Genomic DNA, 13,248 nt, shown 5'->3' with positions numbered 1-13,248 from the left:
GCTATTGTTCATAATGCTGCTATAAACATTGGGGTTCATGTACCCCCTTTGAGTCTGTTTTTTTTAATCCTTTGAGTAAATACCTAATAGTGCAATTGCTGGATCATAGGGCTTAGGCACTTTTTATTTACCCCTTTCTGCCCCCTCATTCCAATAAATCACAAATTTCACAAAATTCACTTCTTTTAATCATCTTTGTACCCATGATGTTATTAGTATAGTGGCTTGCCTAGAGTTGTTGATGAGTAGCAATTGTAGAATTGATTGTTTATGACAATTATATTGATAAACCTGCAAAATTTCTCTCAATTTAATAAGCAGTGCAGAATTCTATTATGTATATTCTCATTACTCATTGTTTACTCTGAAGTAGAAGACTTTGTTCTTTCTGGTCATGTTGCCATTGCCAGTTCACCAAATTATCTACATGATTTTTAGTATCAGGCAGAACTTTTTTCCTTCATGTTCTTATCCTGATGTGTGGGCTACAAAAGTGGGCAAATAAGTTTCTTAGGAGAATCTGTGATCCAAGTGCCATCATTCTGAATCACAAAGAATGTATCACATTCTTCCCATGTTAGAATACCATGAAAGCTTCCATATTTTCTTTAGGATGCAAACTTCAGTGTTTCATGAAAATCCTCATAAATTTTTTGGTGAACCCATGAACATTAGATATTATTTACTTTTTTGTCTTTAATTCACCATTTTGGTTAGGATTCCATGTGCTTATTGTAGTTTCCTAATTTCTATTATAAGAAATACATAAATATTAAAATAAAAAGTCCCTGTATCACTAAATTTACCTTACTTTCCAACAGTACCGGTCAGACTACAATTTTAGAAATACCAGCTCTGTGGATAGAGTCCATGTTCATTGCTTCATTTCTAAAATATTTAAAATTTACCCTATACTTTCAAAGCTTGACCACTATTCTTCCCCCATACCCTTAACCCCCTGAGGTGTTCTGTATAGGTAGTACGTACTTCATGTCTTTGTGTCCTATATTCCTTATTTAATACCAAGCTCAAATCCAACCTTCTCTACCTGTATCAGCCTATATGTATTGGTCAAATAATTATCCAAGTAGAAAAAAAAAAAGAAAAGCTCCCACCTTCCACGATGTGTTTTAATTTAGATGTCTTTGGCAAACCAGGGAGACACTTTTGAAAACTTTACTCATAATGGAGGTGAACTATTTTAAGGGAAAGAAAAGGGGGAAAAAAGATACAAGTTAACAGTATTTTTTTTTCTGAAGAGGTTGAAATAAGCAAAAAAATTCAGAAACCTAGTTGGTAGGAGAGAAACAACTGTGCATTCATCTCACAGTCTCCTGTGACTTTGGGTCACAGTAAGCTGTGAGTTCATTTTAGTCAAAAATATACTTTCAAACTAGTTGAAGAAATGTAATGTCTTAAAATAAATCCATGGAAAACTTCATAGTAATTGAGTTTTATTTTATTTTTAAGCTTTGACTTAGAAAAAAAATTAAGTTTGGTTTCAATAGAAGAAAACATAAGAATAACGTAAAGAGAGCTGGGCCAGGAATAGCCATCTCTGGGATGAAAGTTCCTTGCTTATAATAAGATGAATGCATTTTACTAGATGCTTCTTTGAAATCCTTGTTCTTAGACCTATCCAAAACCTCTGACGTCACCACAGTTACACTATAGATCTCCTAATGTAGGAATGCCTTTTTGTTTATAAATTAAGTTTTCCTAGAATGTTCTCCATCAAGTTTTCAATAGGTTTTCAAAGCAAGTCAAATGCAGAAACAAACTCGTTTAGATTTTTAATTTAAGGGGAATAACAGTCCCATGCATGTATTTGTTTTTAGTGACATATGATGGTATATATGTTAACCCAAAATTTTATGTTTTTCTTTCTTTCAGTTGTAACCCTGCAGTATTTATATATTACATTTTAAAAAGTTCCACATCCGAATTTTAAATTCCAAGGTTGCTCTGACCTTGCCTAGTGGGGAGACAGGGCTTGAGAGATAGAGAGAGGTTGCATAGGAAGTCATATGAAATCTAAGGAAAATTGTTTGGCTTCAAGGTGATACACTTTATTTATGCTTACATTCCACTGGCAAGAATATTGTATGTTCCCGTGATGATGAAATGAGTCTGGGAAATGTAGCTCAGTTGTGTGCTAGGAAGGAACAATGGGTTTTATGGTTTCTAGCATCTGTGCGACATGGTGTGCTATCATATTATTTCTCACAACAAGCCTCTAAGAAATACATTTTTTTGCTATTTGACACATGAAACAACTTAAGTTTAGAGGAGCTAAATAATTTATTCAAGGATATTCAATAAAGCAGAGTTATTTATCCAGATACCAAATTTTTATCCCATTGCCTCTCATAAATATATTAGGCAAAGAGATGAATTAATTAAAAGAAAAAGTTAATTCTTAAGCTTGAAAATAGATAATATTACACAAGCAATGCAATGAAGTCATACAATAGCCCTATATATATGCATCAAAAAAATGTTAACTTATAAGAATAGGAATTATATTTGTATATAGCAATAACAAGTGAGAAACAATTTAGCAATGATAGCCTTTCATTTTTCAGAAGTGTGTTTACTGCCTATGAGCTAATACTATTCACTTGCTTAGTGGACCAATTGGTCACTATCTAAATATGGTTTTAATTAAGAAACTGTCAGATCCAGTGTATTTGCTATTTGTTCTTATAAGAAAGGAAACCTAATAAAGGGTTTGTATGACTACTATTTACAGTAATTTTGGGGATTAATACTTTATTGTGACAGTCTGTGAGAACTAACCAGGTCAAGACATTAATTTTTATCCAAGTCTTTGGTGTTTCCTAATTCAATCGAAAATCCTACTTTGCCATATTTAAAAGACACATTCATCCATGTGACTGATATGACTACTAGAGCCCTCCTGTCGAGCTGCTCCCCCAAATAAATGTAAAATATTAAATAAGTATTAAAATATAAAAATGGGAGATATACTGAGTCTACAGACATCATGCTCTCCACACAAACTCATTAATGATTCCTTTCACTCTGTTGGATGCAATTGACTAATTTCCTCTTCTTATTTTTGCACTTTCGGAAAATAATGCTATTCAAGCATTATAGATATGCAAATTTAAGCATATCAGAGACTGAAAAGGGAAGCAAACAGCAATGAGGAAATTTTTTTTAATATTTCACTTTTTTTTTCCCAAAAAGAGTTTATTAAGAAGGTCATGACACATTGCAGTGCTAAACAGCTCAGAAAAGAATTTGCTGGACATATAAGCAGTGGCTGACCAGAATTTGTTTACCATGTTCACCTACCTCTCATGTAATCTATCTCATTCAGAAAAGCAAGAACAGTCTATTCCCGAAGGGCAGAAGTAGGTCAGAAAGTGAAAGGAAAAGATAATTGACAAATATCTTAAACATGACTAAATTATTTTTTTTATATATCGATATCTCCACTGTTTAAGAAATTGACAGTGCTTCTCATTAACAGGTGAGTCACATCATAAATGTTTGATTTTTCGTATTTGTCTTCCAATTTATCTTCCCCAAAATTAGCTTTTCCTTGCTATGAATTATCTATCAGAATAATGACAAAAAGAATACTAAAAATAGCATTTTCTTAAAATTACAGTTGTTCTTCCATCCCCAACACCAATTGAATTGATTTGCCCTTAAATGCTTCTCTATCAGCTCTATAAGAACATTGAAGTACAATAAATAAGTGGCTTTGTTTAGAAGATAAAGCTTCAGTCAAGAACGCTGAGTTTACTGGAATAGTTTCCAAACATGATTTCTAGTATGTTTAGGCTCACATGACTTAAAGCACTAAGCACCTGGAATTTCATTGGTAAGTGGTGAAGAGCTACATAACATATAAGACAATGTGTAATTCATGAGCTGTGTAATAGCTCCTTGTTAACCAGACAGTGCAATCATGGACATCAATTATAACCACCTAATGATTATACTTTCTTAGCTAGTGATTGCTCGCAGTATCAGTACTGAGAGTGGAAAGAGATGGATAGAGAAAGGTAAAATTTTAGGGCTAAATCTTGAAGATCAAGCCCAATTGTAATTTTACTTACAGGGAAATTACTCCAAAGAGGTAGAGTCATTGGTTGTAACTTGGTAGCCACTTGTCCAACTCCAGCTTAGAGCATGAATCATTAGACGTGGATGAGTTTCATTTAATTTTAGTCAGTATTGAACAATTGAAAATTTTCATGTGAAAATCTTACACATATTTACATCTTAAACATCTGAACATTTTTGTTCATTTTCATCTGAACATGATTGAGTAGAGTTGGATTGTGACATTTCTGAAAAGGTGAGGTGCATCATTACCAGTTTACCAAAGTCCCTGTTGTATTTTTGGGGCTTTGGGTCTTTTTTCTGTTACTGTTTCCTTATTTTGAAAACTAAGTGCATCTGTAACTCTGTGGAAAACTGGGGAAAATGAAAGATAATCCTCAAATGAGCACTTATGTATGCCTGGAAATGAAGTTTTTGTTTGTTTGTTTGTTTGTTGCTGTTGTTTTTACTTTTAATAGGCAAAAAGAAATGAACATGGAAACTATTATTCAGCCAATGTTTACTTGAGAATAGACAGTGATTTGCAGGGAAGTGCCAGAACCTATCCAATCTACATTTCACTTGCTTTTTTATATTCTACAGCTGGATTTGTCATAAATATATAGTATATGCAGTGCAAATAAATTTTAAGTTTATTTAGTTTATCTCTATAATCCACTTTCCTGGCAGATGGATTTTAAATAAAATCCTGGGTGGCTCAGTTGGTTAAGTGTCTGACTCTTGAATTCAGCTCAGGTCGTGATCTTGTGGCTCGTAGGATAAAGCTCCACATTGGACTCTTCTCTGACAGTGTAGAGCCTGTTTGTGCACTCTGAACACACACACTCTCTCTCTCTTTCTCTCTCAAAAATAAATAAATAAACTTAAATATATTTGTATATAAATAAACATAAAGTGGTGCAGTTACATAGATGGACATCTGTGCATCTAGTCTTGTCTGTATTTGTCTTTTTCAGCTCACATCTAAGCAGATAAAAGCTTGGTTGCGATTTTCCTGAACATTACTGAGTAGCAGCCTTGCATAGCCAATTGACACTTTTTCCTGTTGTACTTTCTTGAAGATTGATACAATTATTGTTCTGCAATAAAGCTCTGTTCTTTATTATCCCGGATGAAATGAGACAGCTGGATATAGAGCAAAAAAAAAAAAAAAAAAAAAAAAAAAAAAAAACCTGATTCCTATGTAAGAGTTGTCTTTGTGGTTGTACTATCATATTGTTGAATGACCTTGAACAGTCATATTTTGTTTTGGCCCTCAATTTCTCTGTCTCAAAAAAACAAACAAAAAAAAAAACCCAGACTATATTGAATTTGAAGCTTCTTTCACCTCTAAGATGCTGTGTTATATTTCCTGATATTTGGCAGTTTTGTTATAAAGCAATCTTCTGGTGGGCATTTATGTCCCCACAAGTCCCTAGTATAAACTTCCTAATGTTTTCTTATTCCATGAAACTTAGAAATTAACAGATCTATTTTATCTGTCATGTATAGAGAACTTCAGTGGTAACCATAGGGGCAAGAGGCCCAGAGTGTTGCCATCGAGATGGTTGGTAAGTTAGTTTAGGTCTGAAAAAATGAATTTGGCATGGGAAAAATAGGCCCACAGTGGGTGTGGGGAGAGAGGGTGGATGTGAACTACCTTTATTCTGAATGAGAAATTAGGAGAGGGCAAAGGTAAGACAGTGGCTTTGGCATGGCTTTCAGAGAGGAGAAAGAAGAGACACTTGGTATCCTACAACAAAAAGAACACTTGCCCTCAAGTGTGCATAGTATGACCATAATGTATTATTTTTAAGAGCTTAATTGTATAAATTTGGCTAATGGATATTGTGCTGAGAATTGGTGATCCCTTAAAATAGTATTGATCTACTACTTCTAAAATAATATGATGTACTAGCATTTGTAAGCTCTCTCTATATAAATCACCTCATTAACTTTTCACAGTATTTCTATAATGTGATGTTCATTTTCCAGGTGAGATGATTATGTATAACCAATCTTGTAGAAAAGTATCCAAAGAGGACAAAGACCTTGTCCAAATCATAGAGTAGGTCACTAAACAGACAGCTTCCTGTCCAGCTTTCATCTGTGCATCTGTGTATGGCAGAATTGGACTATATTGGTCAGTTTAAGCTAGATTATGCTATGGTAGCAATAGCCCTCAAATATCAGTGATTTAAAGCTGAAAAAAAATATATTCCGTTCTTTGGCATACTATTCTATTGGCTGAGGGGGCAATAGAAGAATAAAATGATTCTTAAACTTCCTGCTTTGATAAACATAAGTGATTTGGCTCATATTCCTTTGCCAAAGCAAGTCACATAGTCAAGCCTGTTGCCCATGGGGTAGAATGCATGCTTCTCTTACACAAAGGGTCACTGGGCAAGGCCTTTGTAGGGAAAGACTTGGTAGAAAGAGATAACAAATATTTGGACTGCCAAGTCATAACCAAAATTTACCATTATTATAATCCTTTCTGCTGTACATGGCCCATCCCCTGGCCAGGTGAGCAGGTGTAGCTTGAGATGATATGGCAGGGAAAAAACCCACTAGCAAGGGGGAGGAATGATGAACTCTCAAAGAAAATAGAAACCAGTTTTTAAAATGTCTCTGATTCTGAGAATTATTCTCTTTAAAAGAGACTGTTTTGGTCAAGCTTGCTTATTTTGTCAATGACCCAGCCATGATTTCCTATTTATGTAAAATTGGCTTCAGAAAGAGCAGATGAAAAGGTACAATATTAACATGGAAATGATTGTAGGGTGATATGAACTGTCACATTTTATAAACATGGGCAGGATTTTCCCTGCTATACTTCTGGGACAGCTTTATTAATTACATTGAAAAACAAGTCCGTAAATATTGGTCCCATACTAAATCAAATTTTACAGATATTAGGCAGTGTAACTTCTAAGAAACAATAAACTAGCATCATCCTCTTGTCACTAGGAGGAAGTAATTGAACATGATTTAATAAAGAATGGTCACAAAATAATGAAAAGGTCAGGCTGTCTTGATTGCTGTTATTTTGTCATGATAAAAAATCTGTAGTAGTCTTGTATAAGAAAAAAGTATAAATACAGTAGTTTCAAGTAAAATTGGAATCATTATATTTAATCTTAACAATAAAGCTATAATTTTAACACTTTCCTTTACAAACATTCTTAAAATTAATTCTGTCCCTCTGTTCTATAGGTGAAGCACATGAAGTATAGGATAACAATAATTAAAACATTTTTGTGTGGCTAGTTATCAGTACAATTACAACTAATCAACAAGAATCTGTGTCCCCAAGTCACTGTTCCCTGGCCATTTATCTAAAATGAAGCTAATATAAAATGGAATTTTCATTTCACTGGCTGACGCCAAATAAGTGAGTAATAGGAGATATTTTGGTCCTAAAGATCTGCTCCTATTAATCTATGCACAGATGAGTAGTGTTGATAATGAGGGGGTGGTAGTGGTGATGAGGATGATGATGAGAATGTTCAAGCCAGGTTTTATTGGGCATTTCCTGTATGCCAGGCTCAGTGCTAAGGATTTTACAAGGTTTATTAAATATATACCTGCAACAGCTTTAGAAGGCTGACCTTATTTTCATTTCTATGATCACGTAGCTAGGAAGTGGCAGAGACAGGGTTTGAACTTGTGCTCTGAGACTGAGCCATAGCATTTTTGGGGGGGGTCTCATTTGTAGAAAATAGCAATTTCCTTTTTATTAAGGAAAAAAGCTATTCACATCAACAGGTGTGTGTGTGTGTGTGTGTGTGTAGTATACAATAAAGGGCACATGCTTTCAAGGTACCTCATGCCCCGGCATACCATAACAACCTAATATGTTCCACTATTCAAGTTGATGGCAACGTTTAGAATGTTGATAATTGGATATATCAAATTAGAGTCAGTTTTTCTTTACAAAGATAAGAATGAGGAAGTAACAGGAGCATCTTGAACAAGGCTAGTTAAAATGCTTTCTATTACTAGAAGTATTTTCTATGACTCAAAACTCTATACAAAATGACATGTATACTATATTAGTAAAACATGACTTTAAGTAAAAGTTGAAAGGAAAGAATACTTGGCTAAGGGTGATATGAGCTCGCCTTAAGTCCTAGCTGACTTTATTAATAGGTTTATATATCCGATCAAGTCATTTAACCTGTCAGACCTCACTTTGTTTATCTGTAAAATGGAAGAATTATAATTGCCCTACAAGAGTTGGTATGAGTATCTGAATATGCCTAGAAAATTGTGAATAGCTTCGGAAATAGAGGACAACATGATCATAATATAATTGTATTTTCCCCTCTTTCTCATTCCTTTCCCTAACCTTTGAAATTCACATATTTCTGCATGATGATTTCAGGCATATTTAATGACTGAGAAAAGAAAAGTGATTTATAATTTATTGAAAGGTCATAGAAGATAGTTATTGATGCAATGATTCACTTCTGCTTGCTTTTGTAACCTTAAATTTAGACTAAAAAAAGAAAGAAGGCTGAATTTTGTCCAAAAAGGGCAGATGTGTGTGTGGGAGTGCTCTTTTAATAGCTGTCCCATAAAGTGACTTTGGAAAGATTTAGGAAATGGATGTTAAGTGGACTTGTTGATTTGATTGGCCATGACCAGATTGGGGTCTCTAACACACACACACACACACACACACACACACACACACACACTCACACACAAACACACGCACGCTAAATGTGTCAGAGAAATTCATTATTTTCCATTCCACAGTACCAGTAATATTCAATGCTGCAGTTATGTAATAAAGACAAAAACATGTAAGTCAAAGAGACTCCAGAATTGCCTACTCAAAGTGTCCTTATTTCTCATATTAAAAAGAAAGTCCATGGAAGTGACATGGCCAGCCTAAGGTCTCCCAACTAGTTTCATAGGAAATGAAGCATCTAATAATTGGCTTCCAGATTTCATTCCAACAGACTCTCTCAAGCCTCTCTGTTAAGTTCTATAACTCAAATGTTTATGGGCAGGTCCTTTCCCATGTATCAGATATTGTGGTAAAATAAAATGAAGAAAAATAAAAACCAAAAGGGAAAGAATGACTGAGTTAAGAAGATGACCTATTTCTATTTCTATGTTGGCAGAAGATGTTGCATTCAGTGCTGTCTGAGAAATAAGTCATATGTGGCTTAGCAGTGCTGATAGCATAAGTCTACATTATTAGTTAGAATCTTACGGAGTGGTGACAGAAAAACTAGAATAAGAGTTTTAAAACCCAGGTTCCACTCACAGTCTGCGTCTAACTTGCTGCATTACCTTGATCAAATCCTTTTATCCCTTTGTGTTTTAGTTTCTGTCAGTAAGATGTGCATGGCATTAGCGGGAGTCCTTTCTCATAGAGGTGTGGGGAGAATCAAATGAGATAATGGATGTGAAAATGCTTTATAACATGTTGGGAGTGCAGCACATATCCAAAGCATCATTGTCATCACTTTAACAATTACCTATAAGGCTTCCTCTAGATCTGAAGTTCCAGAGTCATGTCATAAAGCTAAGGCCTAAAGATGTATATATCTTTGTGCCAGTAAGGAAGCTGAGAAATGAAAAACAAAACAAAACAAAACAAAACAAACCTGAATCATTGAATCATTGATCTCAGCCCCAGATGGGGTAAGGCTGGGAGTGTGACTCAATTCTTGCCTTTCAGTCCTGGGTCCCTGGGATCAGATTTTGTCATCAGGACTTGATGAGGATGACAAGCTGGTCAAAATTAAGGGTATTATTAAAGCAACAGGTTGTTTTGTTTTGTTTTTGTTTTTGTTTTTGCTACTCTCTGGGGGAACCTGATATTAAAAGATCAAGGCTAAATGTACAAATGAAAGGAAAATGAAAGTTATACTCAGTGGAAGGCACAGGAAAATGGAATTTGGATTAATGCATTTTCACCTAAAGTCAATAAAAGCCTGCTCGTTTGACAATCTTTAAGTCATTGTGGGTTTGTGAGAGAGCCAAGCAGGCTAAACTCAATGCTTTCACTTTTCTTGAGATCAAAAGTTAAACTTTTATTTATTTGTTTGTTTGTTTATTTAATTTTTTTTTTAAGAAAGAGTGGGGAGGGGCAGGGGAGAGAGAGAGAGAGAGATAGAGAGAGAGAGAGAGAGAGAGAGAGAGAGAGAGAGAGAGAGAATGAGAATGAGAATGAGAAGCTTAAGCAGTCTCCATGCCCAGTGCAGATCCAGATGCAGGGCTTGATGTCACCATCCTAGGATCATGACCTGAGCCAAAATCAAGAGTTAGATACAACTGACTAAGCCACCCAGGAGCCCCAAAAGTTAGACTCTTATATGGAGAATATAGGATCGGAAACATTTTGCAATTAAAATTCATGTAGGGATTTAGAAACATATTTTAAGAAAATTATCTTTTCCTTTCAAAATATTCAATGTGTTCTCATGATTGCAAGTGTGGGTGCAAGAATAAGGACAAGAGTCAGCATTAGTGCCAGTCTCCATTCTGTCTGGGACTAAGAAAAAGAGATGCTTATTTCTTCTTAAGAACGAGTATCCTCACTGAACATTTCTTTAGGAATAAATGCTGCTTAATTTAAGACATCACAGTTATTCAGTGGGACAATTAATAACATGATTTATTTATTGAAAACATACTATGTACAACAAACTGCCCCTGGTAATTTCTATAAAACTTCTTTCTTAATCCCCATAAAAACCTCCAAGTAGATATGATCAACTACCCTCCTTTCAGAGATAAGAGAACTGTAACTCAAGGAAATTAGGTAACTTGTCCAAGCCCTCCCAAGCAGTAAGAGAAATAGAGGATTTGAAATCAGATTGAACAGGTCACATATCCCAGGTTCTTAAACATTCTACTTAGTAGACTTCCTTAGGAGGATGTTTTTGGTGAGGGACAGGGGATGAAGAGGAAGAGGGAAAATAATTCTGTAGTTAAAATTTACTTGAGAAATCACTGGAAATTGAGACCAGCATGGCCAGAACACTTGCTAGAGATGGTAGTAGATTTTGCCAAAGGCAGGTTCAACATTGTGCTTCATTTCTCTGTAGTATTCCCTCACACTGTGTTAAATAATTAAAAGAAAAAATGGTCAAGGTCACCTGCCATGTCCCTGAATGGGTCAGCTTTTTTATTTCTTAAATGCTATGTACTGGTGAATTTCACCAACTCTAAGAATAGTCAGAAAGTCAGTGTAGATGAGGGATTCATGAAAATTAGTGGGTAAACCCGCTCAAAACATACTGCATAGAAAGATGGTTTCTCCACTGTTTTGTTTTAACTGGCCCAGGATTTTCAATCCTTTACGGAAACTGTACCTTTTTAGGAAATGTTTAAAAAATCTAAAAAAGATTTTTTTTTGCTATTGGAATGATTGATCCCTACTACCAGTGTTATTTAATTCTCTCAATTACCCCATGCAGTGGGTAAATTAGTACAGCCACTTAAAATTTTTTTTAATCTTTATTTATTTTTGAGAGAGAGAGAGAGATGGAGCGTGAGCAGAGGAGAGGCCGAGAGAGAGGGAGACACAGAAACCGAAGCAGGCTCCAGGTTCTGAGCTGTCAGCACAGCTGATGGAGGGCTCAAACTCACAAAAGTGAGTTCATGACCTGAGCCGAAGTTGGATGCTTAACCGACTGAGCCACCCAGGCGCCCCAGTACAGCCCCTTTACAGATGGAAAAATCGATGCTCAGAAAGGATAAGTACCTTACCCAAGGTCATACAGCTAGTGAGCAGAAGAGCTGGGATTCAGACTCCATTGAGACCACAAAGCCTCCCTCTGTATATCTATGCAATGCTGCTGAACTCTACCAAGAGTGGCTGAAAGCTCTGACCTCTTTGAGGTCACCTAAGTTCCGTTTATTGCTTATTTGTGCAGGACCTCCTATGTTCTAAGCACCATTAATAGGGTTCAAGACAATAAATTAACCATAGTCCTTGCCCTTGAGCAGCCCACAGTCCAATGGATTGACAATGACCTGCATCTAACTGAATTTTAAATAACTTTTACATGAATCTCTATGTGACAAGACTGATGAAGTATCACACACAAAAACCCATACTTTTCACTAAACCAGAGCATGTTAATGCATACATGCTTCAATAGCATGCCATCCTCACTCTTTTTTCCCCCTGAATGAAGAAACTATTGTTCTAAAAACATCTCAAGTTCTTAAAATACATTAGTATACATTTGCAACATAATTTGAAAGTACAAGTATGCTCATTATCTTGTTTAAGAGACATTGTAGTTCTTAATTGTGACTGCTCTAGGGGCTTCATTTAGTGAGTTGCCTACTTCCATCCACCCCTCATTCTGGCAGTTGGGATGCTTGCCCCTGTACCTATGATGCTCAATGCCTCCCAGACAGAAGCTGGTGGGAGAGGTGTCTGCAGAAACCAACTGCCAGTCCAGCACTCTGAGAACCAATTTGGGGAGCATTTGCTAACATACCAGCCAGTATGGCATTTCTATACCTATGCTGGCTTAATGATGAGTAAAATTCTGAACGTTTTCTAGTTGATTTCCCTTTCATTCAATTTGGCCCATGTAAGTACCAGGCATGAGCCTTGTGTCCAGAAAAATCTGATCTGTCTGTAGTTCCAGATTTGATAGTCATTTAATGTTTCATCCAACCTTTCAATCCATGCTCAGTCCCTCAGGAATCCATTTTGTAATAGGTCATAGCAAGAAGGGTATCAGGAGAAAAAAAAAAAAAAGAGTACCAAGTTCTCTTTGAGACCTATAGCTCTAGCATTGCAATTTCGTGTCTAAACATGACATTATATCTACTAGAATTCTCTGTATAGTGGTGATAGTGGGAAATTACAGTCAGCACTCCAGCCTGTAGGTTTCACTTGAATAATCAATCTTTCTAGCCTCTTGGGTAAATTCTGGAAGAGGAGTCAGGTAACCTGAGCTCTGGGGCCATCTCTGTAAGCTGCATGGACTTTGGCAAGTTTCTAGCCTATTTTAGCCACAGTTTCCATGCCTATAAATAAAACCAAAATATCGTATTTAGTCAACCATAGAGAATATCTCTAATAATTAAATGAGATTAAAGTATATGAAATTGGCTTTGTAATTGCAAAGCACTACATACCTCCACAGGACCATTTGTATAGTGTTATATAAGTTCAGTTAG

General features: G+C 35.7%; 1 protein-coding gene across 6 annotated transcripts in view; it reads left to right on the top strand.

The window, feature by feature from the left end:
* GABRG2 (gamma-aminobutyric acid type A receptor subunit gamma2) overlaps positions 1-13,248 on the top strand; it is a 111,802-nt gene that overhangs the window by 48,916 nt on the left and 49,638 nt on the right. The gene's annotated exons all lie outside the window — the stretch shown is intronic.

The sequence above is a fragment of the Panthera tigris genome, chromosome A1 (genome assembly GCF_018350195.1).
Source record: "Panthera tigris isolate Pti1 chromosome A1, P.tigris_Pti1_mat1.1, whole genome shotgun sequence".
NCBI lineage: Eukaryota > Metazoa > Chordata > Mammalia > Carnivora > Felidae > Panthera > Panthera tigris.
This window is presented reverse-complemented; position numbering and strand designations above follow the sequence as displayed.